General features: G+C 37.1%; 1 long non-coding RNA gene across 1 annotated transcript in view; it reads right to left on the bottom strand.

Moving 5' to 3' along the window:
* Positions 1 to 5,450: 5,450 nt before the first annotated feature.
* Positions 5,451 to 13,143, bottom strand: part of LOC111176463 (uncharacterized) — a 29,397-nt gene continuing 21,704 nt past the window's right edge. Inside the window, exon 3 of the long non-coding RNA XR_002645046.2 lies at positions 5,451 to 12,726. This is a non-coding gene — a long non-coding RNA (uncharacterized LOC111176463). The remainder of the gene's footprint in view (positions 12,727 to 13,143) is intronic.

The raw sequence follows: 13,143 nt of genomic DNA, 5'->3' as shown, positions 1-13,143 counted from the left end.
TTTGTAGCAAGCAGAGATTTTAAAGGACATACTGCAGCGATCAGTATCCAAGACACAGAATTTTACTGCTGGATGGAGCCCAAGAGTTCACCCAGGCCCTTGTTTTCCAGTTGAAGCATCTCTGTCACCAAGAGGTTAAGTGACTTCATTTACTACTGAGTGGAAGAGTGGCCTGATAGGAGGCAGTTCCTCCATGAAATGTCCCTGCCCCCCTTCTCCGCCCCGGGGAAGATGCTCTCCCAGACCTTCACCAGATGACTCACTGGCTTTTATACGAGGACCCATGAGAGGGGGAAATTTCTCTCAGGTCTAAGTACCAGAAATAATTATGCTTCTTCTGAACAACTGCTCCAGATTTAGCTCGTGGACAATGTGAATCATGTAAGTGCTTGTTTTCCACTTACTTTCCACAGAAAGCTTCTGGGCCATGCGATGGCTCCCTCCTGGCAAGGGGGCAGCACCTCATGAAACATACCTTCTGCATCCCAGGCCTCCTCCCGCTAATCTCAGCTGTTTTCTACCCTGCTTTCTCCTTTCCTTGATTGCCTCACATATTAATTCTCATTATCTTATTACACATCAGACACTTTAAAACATCAATTTAAGAATAGGCTACCTGGGGCTTCCCTGGTGGCGCGGTGGTTGAGAGTCTGCCTGCCGATGCAGGGGACACAGGCTCGTGCTCCAGTCCGGGAAGATCCCACATGCCGCGGAGCCGGCTGGGCCCGTGAGCCATGGCCGCTGAGCCTGCGCGTCTGGAGCCTGTGCTCCGCAACGGGAGAGGCCACAGCAGTGACAGACCCGCGTACTGAAAAAAAAAAAAAAAAAAATAGGCTAGCTAATCAACTACACTCAAATATAAAATAAAAACTAAAAAAAATAATAGGTTAACTATAAATAAAATATTCAAGTACAGATCTTCCATTATCCTTATTCTCACTTCAGCATTCTTTTCATTACGGTGTTTGCTGACAACAGAAAGGAGTTTAAATACTTACGTCCTCCCCAAAGTGGGTGCACCTTGAATGCCTAAAAGCAATTTGTTCAGACATTTCAAAATGTTCCCTGTCACTTGCTCACCTAATTAACGTGGTTCACAGATAGTGGGCCAGCATCCTTTTAACTCTCAGAATTTGATTTATTTCACAAAATATAAGATCAATTTTCCAAGTAATTCAATTGGCTTTTTGGGTTAATGCCCTTCATGGCTTCAAATGTATTCTTGTGCCTATTTCTATTACTCAAGGCTTTGATCTTCAAAACTAAAGTCTGCATTTCTCTTAGGGCTCTTCTGGGTTGAATAGCTCAACTGAATCAATGAGGAATGAACCCGTATCTGCAGACACCCTAAGTTTTTCAAGCGACTGAACTAAGGGAAATCAGAATAGACAAAGGAATTAGGAAAGACACGTTGCAAATACCATACCCTACCAGTTGATATTTATTAAAAGAGGCTAGTAGGTTTCCAAATATATACCCGTCTGGAAAGTGTGTTGGTTTTGAAATTATTCATAGAAAGTATGCTTGTGTTTTCCAGTGTTATCAATCACCTGAAAATTTCTGATGAGCGCTTTTAAGACATTTTAACCAAACAGTCTTTGCCTGAAGTTTGTAATCGTTTGCTTAAAGAAAGCCCGTACATTGTAAGTGGAAGTTCTCCTGGCATGGTGATGTAACATCGGGCACTGATATAAAAGGCAGTGGTATAGCAGGAACAGAGCTTTCTATATACTGTGCACAGACAGGGTCCCTGGGGGCCAAGGGAAACCATGTTGGAATTTGCTGCAGTTATATCTGCTCTTGCCCAGCATGGTCAGCCCACTTCTAATAAGATGGGGAATCCCTGAGTAATTAAATCAAGACTCTAGTCTCCCCACTAAAGACCCTTTCCTTGGCATTAATAGTGGTGTTGCCCCTGAAGCATGTATTACCTGAGCTTCCCCTTGACAACCATGCAGGTTCCTCCAAGACCATTTGCAGGATAATGTGAGTGAGTAAACATGAAGAAGCCTGGCTTGCACAGTACTTAGTAATATAAATATACCAATTCCTGTGGCTATTTTTGACTGTTGCCGAATTACAATGGGAATAAAGCAGCATGGAGAAAGCTATGGCTTAAGTGTGCTTAGTTTTGGGGTGAAGGTAGAGATAAGGGCTGGTGCGATTTAAAAATAAATGATTCTGTTGCCATGGTTTCCTTCCTTGCAAATTCTTTTCAACATGAATTTCTGTTGTTGTGTTTAATTTTAGATTCATGCAGATTTTCGACAAACAAGAATTCCTATACATCGGAGAAATGGTTTTTCAAAAGCTGCAGGAAGAGATGTTTGGCAGTCTGGCTTAAACATTTCTGAATAAGCTGCAGGATTCTGGCTTTAGACAACTACCAAAGGAAAGCAAATAAAGAGAATGAGAACTTAGAGAACGCATAAGACTACGTTTAACCTTATGATTAAAAATGAATTCACATTACTGCAAGCTTTAAGGGGAAAATGTTGTCTTGAAGATGGCCTCTCAATAGGGGGAAACACAGGGAGACAGATGTCCCTCCTAGGAAATAGCTCTCTTGACAACCAACCCATAAATGTTAATTTAGCTAAATATTCATTCATTAATATCAAAGGCTCTAATTGTGTTTTCAAAATCTGTCATATTACCTCAAATATAATTCAATTCTTGAATAGGGTTTCAGAATTACTTAAAATTTATACCTGCTCAAAAATAGCTCTGCTTCGGGCTTCCCTGATGGCGCAGTGGTTGAGAGTCCGCCTGCCGATGCAGGGGACACGGGTTTGTGCTCTGGTCCGGGATGATCCCACATGCTGCGGAGCGGCTGGGCCCGTGAGCCATGGCCGCTGCGCCTGCGCGTCCGGAGCCTGCGCATTCGGAGCCTGTGCTCCGCAACGGGAGAAGCCACAGCAGCGAGAGGCCCGCGTAATGCAAAAAAAAAAAAAAAAAAAAAGCTCTGCTTCAATTTTTTCAATTTAATAATAGATATTCCAAACTTGGAAAAACATAAACAAAAAGGAAGAGCTGAGTTTACCAAAGAAATTCTTTTTCCTCATGCTTTTATTACAGGATTGTTTAAATAGTAAAATCCTCTACCACAATTAAAATATGATTTGATTTTTAGGAGTACCTTTGTTTCTTTTTTTTTTTTTTGCGTTACGTGGGCCTCTCACTGCTGTGGCCTCTCCCGTTGCGGAGCACAGGCTCCGGACGCGCAGGCTCAGCGGCCATGGCTCACGGGACCAGCCGCTCCGCGGCATGTGGGATCTTCCCGGACTGGAGCACGAACCTGTGTCCCCTGCATCGGCAGGCGGACTCTCAACCACTGCGCCACCAGGGAAGCCCCAGGACTTGATTTTTAAAAAGAAGGAAAGGGTAAAATTACTTGGGCAGAAATGCATTATTATACAGTTGTTAGGTAAACAGTAGACACTGAAATGTTGGTAAATGCTAGTTTCAAAAGTATATTTAATAGTTAAAAGGTTCACAGTATTTTAAATGTTGCCTTTGCTGTTCAATTTCTTTTTCTAAGGATTTTGAGGTTAATCTCAATAATCCAGCAAAATGAGAAATCCAGAAGTTAGAATACATTAAGATAGTAAGGGATGAAATTCATTGTAACTGAAAGGAAATGAGTGAACAATATTTGTCTTTATAAACTTATTTTCTAATTCTGTTACTCTGATTTATTACAGTAATCAACTATTTTGTTAATTGTATATTTAGTGTTTAGTCATTCAAATTCTATTTTTGCTTTTTCTTTAAAAAAATACTCAGAGAATAAAAAGTAATTCTTACAGTATTTTAGTCCAATTAAAGTTGAAACAGAAGTTTGTGGTATTTCTCTTTTTTTCTGAAGTATAGTTGATTTACAATATTATACTAGTTTCAGGTGTACCCCACAGTGATTCAGTATTTTTGCAGATTATACTCCATTATAAGTTATTATAAGACAATGGCTATAATTTCCTGTGCTATACAGTATATCCTTGTTGCTTATTACTTTATACATAGTAGTTCGTATCAATCTCATACCCCTAATTTGTCCCTTCCCCCTTTCCCTCTCCCCTTTGGTAACTGTAAGTTTGTTTTCTAAATCTGTGAGTCTGTTTCTGTTTTGCATATACATTCATTTCTATTATTTTTTAGATTCCACATATAAATGATATCATACAGCATTTGTCTCTGTCTTATTTCATTAAGCATAACATTTTCTAGGTCCATCCACATTGCTTAAATGGCAGAATTTCATTCTTCTTATGGCTGAGTAATATTCCCTTGTGTATATATATATACACAACACATCTTCTTTATCTATTCATCTGTTGATGGGCACTTAAGTTGCTTCCATGTCTTGGTTATTGTAAATAATGCTGCTATGATCATCGGGGTATATGTATCTTTTCAAATTAGTGTTTGTGGTATTCCTCTTGATGTACCCTATATTTAAATTTACACATATGAATTTTAGAGCATTTTAGAAGGGGTGTGTGTGTATTTGGGAGAGAGGCAGGGGATTTGATGATTAAGATATTTCAACTAATAGTATAGACACAGCCCAAGTTGATGGAATGATCGTATCAGTCTCCACTTCTCTCTGTAGGTGAGAGGGTAGTGCCTCATGTTTTATAATATTTCTATAGTGTAACAATCAGACAAAAAGTATTGTGAAAATTCGGACATTTTGAAATTTCCATGCATAGTTCAGAGCTGCTCCTCAGAGCAGACTTTGTCAAGGATCTACTTTTTCTAAGGGGGTTGGGATAGCCAAGGACCTACTTCTTTGATTTTCTCTGAGCTTTGCTTATGGCTGACTTGGAAGAACAGCTGGCCAGGCTTTTCTTTTCTTTTTTTAACATCTTTATTGGAGTATAATTGCCTTTCAATGGTGTGTTAGTTTCTGCTTTATAACAAAGTGAATCAGTTATACATATACATATGTTCCCATCTCTCTTCCCTCTTGCGTCTCCCTCCCACCATACCTATCACACCCCTCTAGGTGGTCACAAAGCACCGAGCTGATCTCCCTGTGCTATGCGGCTGCTTCCCACTAGCTATCTGTTTTACGTTTGGTAGTGTATATATGTCCATGCCTCTCTCTCGCTTTGTCACAGCTTACCCTTCCCCCTCCCCATGTCCTCAAGTCCATTCTCTAGTAGGTCTGTGTCTTTATTCCCATCTTACCCCTAGGTTCTTCACAGGCTTTTCTTGATGGCAGTTTGCCTCTGCCCTGAAGCTAAAAGGGCTTTTGGACTATTGCACAACCCCAGAGTTTCTATAGCTAGTAGGTCATGTGGCTTTGCCAGAAACACTGAAGGTAAATAACTCGAGCTATTGCACTAGTGTAGACTGGTCTTCCCACCAAGAACAACTTGACAAGCTTGACAAAATACTTTTTAAGAATTTGCGTGAAGGTTTTGGAGAGCAATCGGGGCAGCCAGTCTTAAGGGGCCAAGATCCCAAGCGGAAGAGGCACTCATTGAGATTAGCCTCCATTTTATGTCAGTTTTCCCTTGAGCTCTCTGCCCTTCCCAAACATCACAGATATAAAGGCTGACAAATTGATGAGAATGTGGGTGTGAAGGCGCAGAAAAGATAAGCAGAGTTTTCTACAGTCTCACAGGGCTGCGGGGAGAAAAACTGGAGTCCAGGAACTGAGGGGCCAAGATCGTGGAGAGAAAGCAAACACAGAGAAGAGAACCAAAAAATCTGAGATCAGATGTATAGAGAAACTAGGTGACAGAGGCAGATATAAGATAGATAATGGAATTATGGGGTACAGACTTTACAATAGGTCAAGAAAGTATTTGAAAAAATGAAGAATATCATTAATCCTATAGACTGAATGTTTACACCCTCCCAAAGTGCATATGTTGAAAGCTAATCCCTAGTATGATGATATAAGGAGATAGGACCTTTGGGAAGGGATTAGGTCATGAGGGTGGAGCCTGCATGAATGGGATTCATGCCCTTATAAAAAAGATGCCAGGGAGCTCCCTTGACCATTCCACTATGTGACGACACAGTGAGAAGATGGTCATCTATGAACTAGGAAGTGTGAACTTACCAGATACCAAATACGCCAGCACCTTGATCTCGGACTTCCCAGCCTCACGAACTGTAAGAAATAAATCACTGTTGCTTACAAGCAACCCAGTGTATAGTATTTTGTTATAGCAGCCTGAATAGACTAAGACTATAAGAAAATTGAAATCTATTCAAAGGAGGAATCAAACGAGCTCTCTAGAACTAAAAATTAGATAAAGTGAAATTAAGGATGCAACAGATAGGCATAATAATAGGTTAGACACAACTGAAGGAAGGAAAATGACCTGGAAAATGGATCCAAGGAAAAGATATCCAGATTGAAGTATAGAGAGAACAAAGCTAGAAAAGAGACTAGGAGAATATTGGACATGATGTCAAAATCTAGTATATGTGTGATTAGAGTCCCAAAGGGGAAAACAGGAGCAAAAGAGAGAGAATTAATATCTGAAGATATAATAGCCAAGAATTCTTTAAAATAAATTAAAAATATCAAGCCCCAGATTCAAAAGGCAATATGAACCTCAAGTATGATAAATACGAAGAAAAACACACCTAGGCAAACCACCAAAATGTGACCAAAAAAAAGAAAAAAAGAGAAGAGATAACCTTCAAAACATCTAGAGAAAAATTACAAGTTTTTATTTTCAAGGAGAAAAATGACCCTTACAATAACTCAATAGAAATAAATGAAGCCAGAAAACAATGCAATTACATCTTTTAAGTAAAAAGAAAAAAAACCTACCAGCTTAGAAATGTATAATCAGTAAAAATATTCTTCTAAAATGAAGACAAATAAAGACATTTTTAGACAAACTAAAATTATAACATTGTTGCCCACAGATTTTCATAAGAGAAGTATTACAAGTACTTTTTGAAGCAAAAGGAAAATTATAATAGAAGCACAGAAATGCAGGAAAGAATAAAAAACTATGAAATCTTAAGTATGTATGTCTAAATAAATAAATATAAACTGAAAATAATTATAATTTCACACTATGCGATAAAAAGTATTTATAGAATTAAAATGCATGACAACAATAATTCAAAAGGCAAGGCATGGCAATAAATGCTATTAAAGTGTTCTAAGATCCTCATATAGTCTAAGAAGTAATAAAGATTCCATTTATATTAGACTCTTACAGGTCAAGGATTGATGTTATGATTTCTAATATAATTAATGTGTAACTAAAAAGCTAAAGGAAGGAAAATGCAATTATAAAAATATTTTATGAAAGCTAAAGGATGCAAAAAAAAAAAACCCACAAAAAAGAGACCTAGAACAAGCAGAACAAATGGAAAACAGAGATAATAGATTTAACATCAAATGTATCAATGATTACATCACATATAAGTGGCCTAGTAAAAGTGTAAAGCAATTTCATGGCTTTGCAAAACTTTTTGACAACTTCTGACAAAATTACATGTACATCTATCCTATGACCCAGAAATATCAACCCTTTGTATTTCTCCCAAGAGAGGCGGAAATGTATACACATACAAATGCTTATAAGAACTTTATACATAATATGCAAAAAATGGAAACAAGTCAATTCTACGTTGACAGAAAAACAGTCATACAATGTTATACTACTCAGCAATAGAAAAGAATATGTTGCTGATACATGCTAAGCACGTCTCAGGTGTTTCACGTGGAGCAAAGGCAACCATATCCCGAAGCTTACATGCTGTATCATTCATTTATATGAACTGCATATTTAATTTCATTTATGGTATTAGAGCTGAGAACAACGATTGTCTATGAGAGTGGAATGGAGATTGCCCGTAATGTGGCCAACAGAACTTTCTGGGACTACGAGAAAGTTCTATATTTGACTGAGGTGTTGCTTACATGGGTGTATACATTTGTAGGAACTCATCATGTTATACATTTAAGATACATCTCACTGTATGCAAATTTCACTTCAATAAAAAATTGAAAGCAAACAACAAAAACCCATGCATAAAAATAAGTGGACTAAATACTCTAAATGTTTTTAAAAACTACCAGACTGGGTTTTTTGAAATCCAAATTAAATGCTGCTTAAAAGACACATTAACAAAGACACATGAAAAGACAAAGAAAGGCTGCAAGCAAAAGCACGAGAAAAAGATATTTCATGCAAACACAAATTCAAATAAAACTAGCATATATAAACTAATATCAGACAAAGTAGAGGAAAGAAAGTAAGGAAAGAAGCATTGCTAGACATAAAAAGAGATATTCTTTCACATTCCTCCACAAAAAAGATAAAACAACTCTAAATTTGTATGCACCTACTAATATATACCTGCAAAATATATAGTGCAAAAATTTCCAGAATATAAAGAGAGGTAGAAAGTTCATAGTGAGAGATTTTAAATACCTATCTCAGTAATGGAAAGAGAAATCAGACAAAAAAATCATTAAGGTTCTAAAAGATTTGAACAATTATTCTAACACTCTTGACCTAATTGACTTAATATATGACAAAGCACCAAGAACTGCAGAATGTACATTATTTTTCAAATAAACATTGAGTAGTTATCAAAACTGTATGCAGTTCTAGAAAGCAAGCTGTGACAAATTTCAAAGGAATTTAATCAGAGTATTTCTCCAGTATAATGAAATCAATAACAGTCAAATCACTGTAAAACCATCTTAGGTTCGGAAATTGAGTAATTCATAAAGAAAGAAAGAAAGAAAAAGAAAGGAAGAAAGAAAGAAGGAAAGAAAGAAAGAAAGAAAGAGAAAGAAAGAAAGAGAGGGAGAAGGAAAGGAGGGAGGGAGGGAGGAAGTGGAATTTTTAGATACCAATCATAAAAGTCCAAATTGGTACCATCGGTTTTGAAAACAGGTAGTATCAAATGAAACTGAAAAAAAATGCATGTCCATTGAAGCAGCAATTCCACTCCTAAGAATGTACTCAAGAGAAATGCATACATAAAAAACACATGTACAGAAATGTTTACGGCAACACTATTTGAAATAGTCCCAAATTGGTTGACATTCCCTTCAAAAGATCATCAAACCATTACAGTAGATAATGGTGCCATATTCGTAATATTCATTCAATATATCATCATGTGAAAATGAATGAACTGTAGATATATGCAACTTGGATAATTATCAGTTTTGAGTAAATAACACAGAAGTATGCATATTTTGTGACCCTGTGTATATAAAGTTCATCTCTATAAATTATGTTAATGGCTATCAGGATAGTAGTTACCTTTGGGGAAGAAAAGAATTGTTAAAGACTGTAAGAGGGCAAAAAGGGGGCTTTGGGATGCTAACAATGTTCTATCTTCTGACACGGAAACTGGGCTGTGACTAACTGGCGTGTTCATTTTGTGGAAATTCATGGAGCTTTACACTTAGGATTTATGGAGCTATCTATATGTATATATTATTTATACTAAAAAGTTAAAATGAAAATATGGGGAATTTCTTTTGAATATCTTCAGTAATGGCAAATGTTCACTTCTTTGAGGGTGTGAACTTTTTGAAAAAAATCAAAGGTAATTTTGAAGCTGTTGAGTAAAGTGGTGATTAAACCAAGGAAAGGTGTTCTGACCAGAAAGGAAGTGCAGCTGTAACATAATGAGATTCTTTATTGAAGCACAGAAAGTGGTCACAAAAATATCATTTCAAAAGGGGACTTCCAAGAATTTTAATGGTTAGAAAAAACTGATAGGAATAAGTGTACTGTTTGTATGAAATCATGCTATTTGATCATGAAGGCATGTATTTAACTGTGCTTCCATATATAGCTTCTCATTTGGGCCACTCCAAAAATCTGGTGAAGTAAGGCTTATAATCACTTTACGAAGGCAGGGGTTAATATCCCATTCCTTTAAATTTTGGAGGGGAAGAGAAAGATGAGGGGGAATTTCAGGAAGGTGGTCAAAAGGAACAAACCTTTGTTATAAGATATAAGATAAATAAGTACTAGGGATGTAATATGCAGCATAAGGACTATAGTTTACACTGCTGAATGTTGTATAGAAAAGTTGTTAAAAGAGTAGATCCTGAGTGCTCATCATGAGGAGAAAATTTGGTTTTTTTTCTTTTTGCACCTATATGAGATGATGGATGTTAATTAAACCTATTGTGGTAATCATTTTACAATATATGCAAATCGAACCATCATGCTATACACCTTAAACTTATACAGTGATGTATGTCAGCTATTTCTCAATGAAACTGGGGAAAAAATATTAGAATTACAGAGAGAGACAGACATGCAGACAGAGAGACAGAGAGAGAGAGACAGAGACAGGTAGGCTACCCAGGCAGTGAGTTACCCAAGATTACACACAGTGGGAAAGTGCTAGAGGCTGAATTTGTCCAGCATCTTCTGATTCCTGCCCATTTTCTAGTGCCACGCATTCTGGAGAGTAATAAGGATATCTGTATTTCTTTTTATCTTTGAGCTGTTTCCTCATCTACACTACTCTTTTGAGCCATATAGCATGTTAAGCTTCTGATCATGTATTAAACTAACACACCATTCATAGTATTTGTAAGGCAGCAATTTTAATGTTGTAAGATCGAGCAGTTTTATATCTCCGTTTATGCCATCCATGAATGATAAACTCAGTAAGAAAAATTTTTAAATCAATATTTTTCTTGAACCATGGACAGCAATACCTTTTAAAATCAAGCTTTTCTTTTGGGGTGAATTTATATGATTCCATTATTTTCTCGTGCAGAACTGGGCAGCTATTTAAATTCAAGTACAGAGTTCCTCTTTCAAGTTTGTTAACACATTCAGTAGTGTTTGGATGATATCTCAACCTACTTCGTTTTTTTTTTTTTTTTTTTTTTTTACTTTTCTCTCATGCAGTATTTCTTTCTTTTTTTTTTAAACATCTTTATTGGGGTATAATTGCTTTACAATGGTGTGTTAGTGTCTGCTTATAACAAAGTGAATCAGTTATACATATACATATGTTCCCATATCTCTTCCCTCTTGCATCTCCCTGCCTCCCACCCTCCCTATCCCACCCCTCCAGGTCAAGCTACTTCTGATGAATTACTCTGTCCTCAGGGAATTAACTTGGAGCATAGAGAGATAACTTACTTCCCCATATAATGCATTTTACACAGTAGATGACCAACAAATATTTGCAGGATGCATTAATGAATGGATGGATGATTAATGATACGTAGCACTTTAATTAGAAGAGAGGCTCAGATCATCCCACTATTTCAGGACCATACCTTGGACATGCTGTAATGTTCTCTGCCCTTTCTAACAACTTACGCAGTTGTGCTAGGCAATGCTGGAAATGCTTGTGATACCACACATTCACATATAGGTGGGTGATTCTCACTTTACTGTTAATTTGAGTTTTGTAGCTTTTTGGTGTTTTTATTTTTCACTGTGTAGAATCCACATGATCTATAGAAGACAATAGCTAAGAGGTATAACCGGAGCCAAATTAAGCCTTGGCTGATGTATTTCAGAAGATGATGTTATCTCGGATTTCTTGTGAGAGGTGGGGAAAGACAATGTTTTTTCTTTGTTCACCTTTCTTGACCTATGTTTACAGCTGTGAGTTTTAACAAATTAGTGGCCTATATACTTACATGCAGAGATCACATGGTGAAACAACTTTTACAAAATCAGAGACTTCTTATATTTCCAGCATTTCATTTTTCTCCAATTTCCGTGTATCAGTTCAAACAGGAAAGAGATGGCTAACTCAAAGGATTAAGAGAATATTGACAGAGCTATGGGAAAGTTTAAAATGGGGCTGTCCTACAAAATAAAACATGCACTGAACATACAACTCAGCAATTGTACTTTTGGGCATTTATCTCAGAGAAATAAAAACTTACGTTCATAGAAGCTGTATTCCTAGAGCGCGAAGAAAGGCAGAGAAAGGCCTGGGGGCCAGAGAGCAGGGGGCAAATAGAGAAAACTGCATGTCTCTGCTATAAGCAAATATTTTCTTCTAGTATTTCCCAGAGTGAGATTTTTCTTTTAAAAGTCGTATTTATTTTTCTGAAATTTCATTACATGTTTTTCAGTTGTCTATGTATGCTTCTGCCTAGTCGGCCCTATGATCAGTATCATTCTACAGGTTGTGAACCTGTGTCTATAATTTTTGTACAGTAAACAAACACCTTGTAAATTGGATACATTTCATTTCTTAAATTTTAATTAAGGGTATTTATTAAGCTCTCACAATAAGTAAGTCTTGCCGGAGAAACAATTAAAGGTGGGAAAAGGGGGGAGAGGGTTTCCCTGACCTCTAAGTTATTCATAACCCTATGCAGAAGATAGAAATATTTACCAAAACCCACCAGTACATGGAACAAACTGAAAGGGAGGGGAGGCTGTGTCTTTAATCAGGTGTAAAATTCCAAATTGAAATATTGACGTCCTTACGCGTAGAGCTTTAAATTTCCGCGGCAGTCGTGCGAGTGTTTGTGGTGGGGGGGTGAAGTGAGAGCTGTGATACTTCTGCATTTCATCCCAGGAACGTAGTTAGCGGAGACTTGAGATGCCTTTGCATTTCTGGGGCAGATTAGGCTTCCTTCCACTCTTCATAATTTTCCTGCAGAAACTCGAGATGGTTTTTTCCGCAGTCACCTTGTCCCTCTTCCCGTCTCATGTTGCAACTATCTGGACTTCATCAATCTTTCCGCCTTAATCCCTGACCAAATCTTCTCCTCTTTTCCTGCCACATCACAACATTTGAAGAGAAACAAACTTACGATTTGATCTTAGTTTTTTAACAAGATAGAAAAAATTATGCATATCATCTATTAATTTTGAAATGTAGGCCTGAATGAAATAAATATCCTCTAACCAGCTTTGCAGTATTTTCATCTGAGGAAATGTAAAAGGATCCGCATCTCCTCTAAAGTATTTATTTAGATTTTTTTTTCTTTAAAGCTGTGTTTTCTTGCATTTGATTGTCACCAGCAAATATAAGAAGTGATGAGTTTTCCTAACGGCTGGAACGAAACAAGATCTCTCATTAAGTAGCAAAGAATCCAACAGCCTTTGTTCTTTGTGTTCACTTTCCTTACACAATGACTTCTAATTTGCCCAACTGTTACCTTCAAAGTAAAAGGAAGAATCTGATTTATAA

Source organism: Delphinapterus leucas, chromosome 18 (assembly GCF_059928025.1).
Source record: "Delphinapterus leucas isolate spDelLeu-1000000601 "Yukka" chromosome 18, BTC_Dleu_Yukka2, whole genome shotgun sequence".
Lineage (NCBI taxonomy): Eukaryota > Metazoa > Chordata > Mammalia > Artiodactyla > Monodontidae > Delphinapterus > Delphinapterus leucas.
The sequence above is the reverse complement of the archived record's forward strand: the minus strand, read 5'-3'. Positions and strand labels throughout refer to the sequence as shown.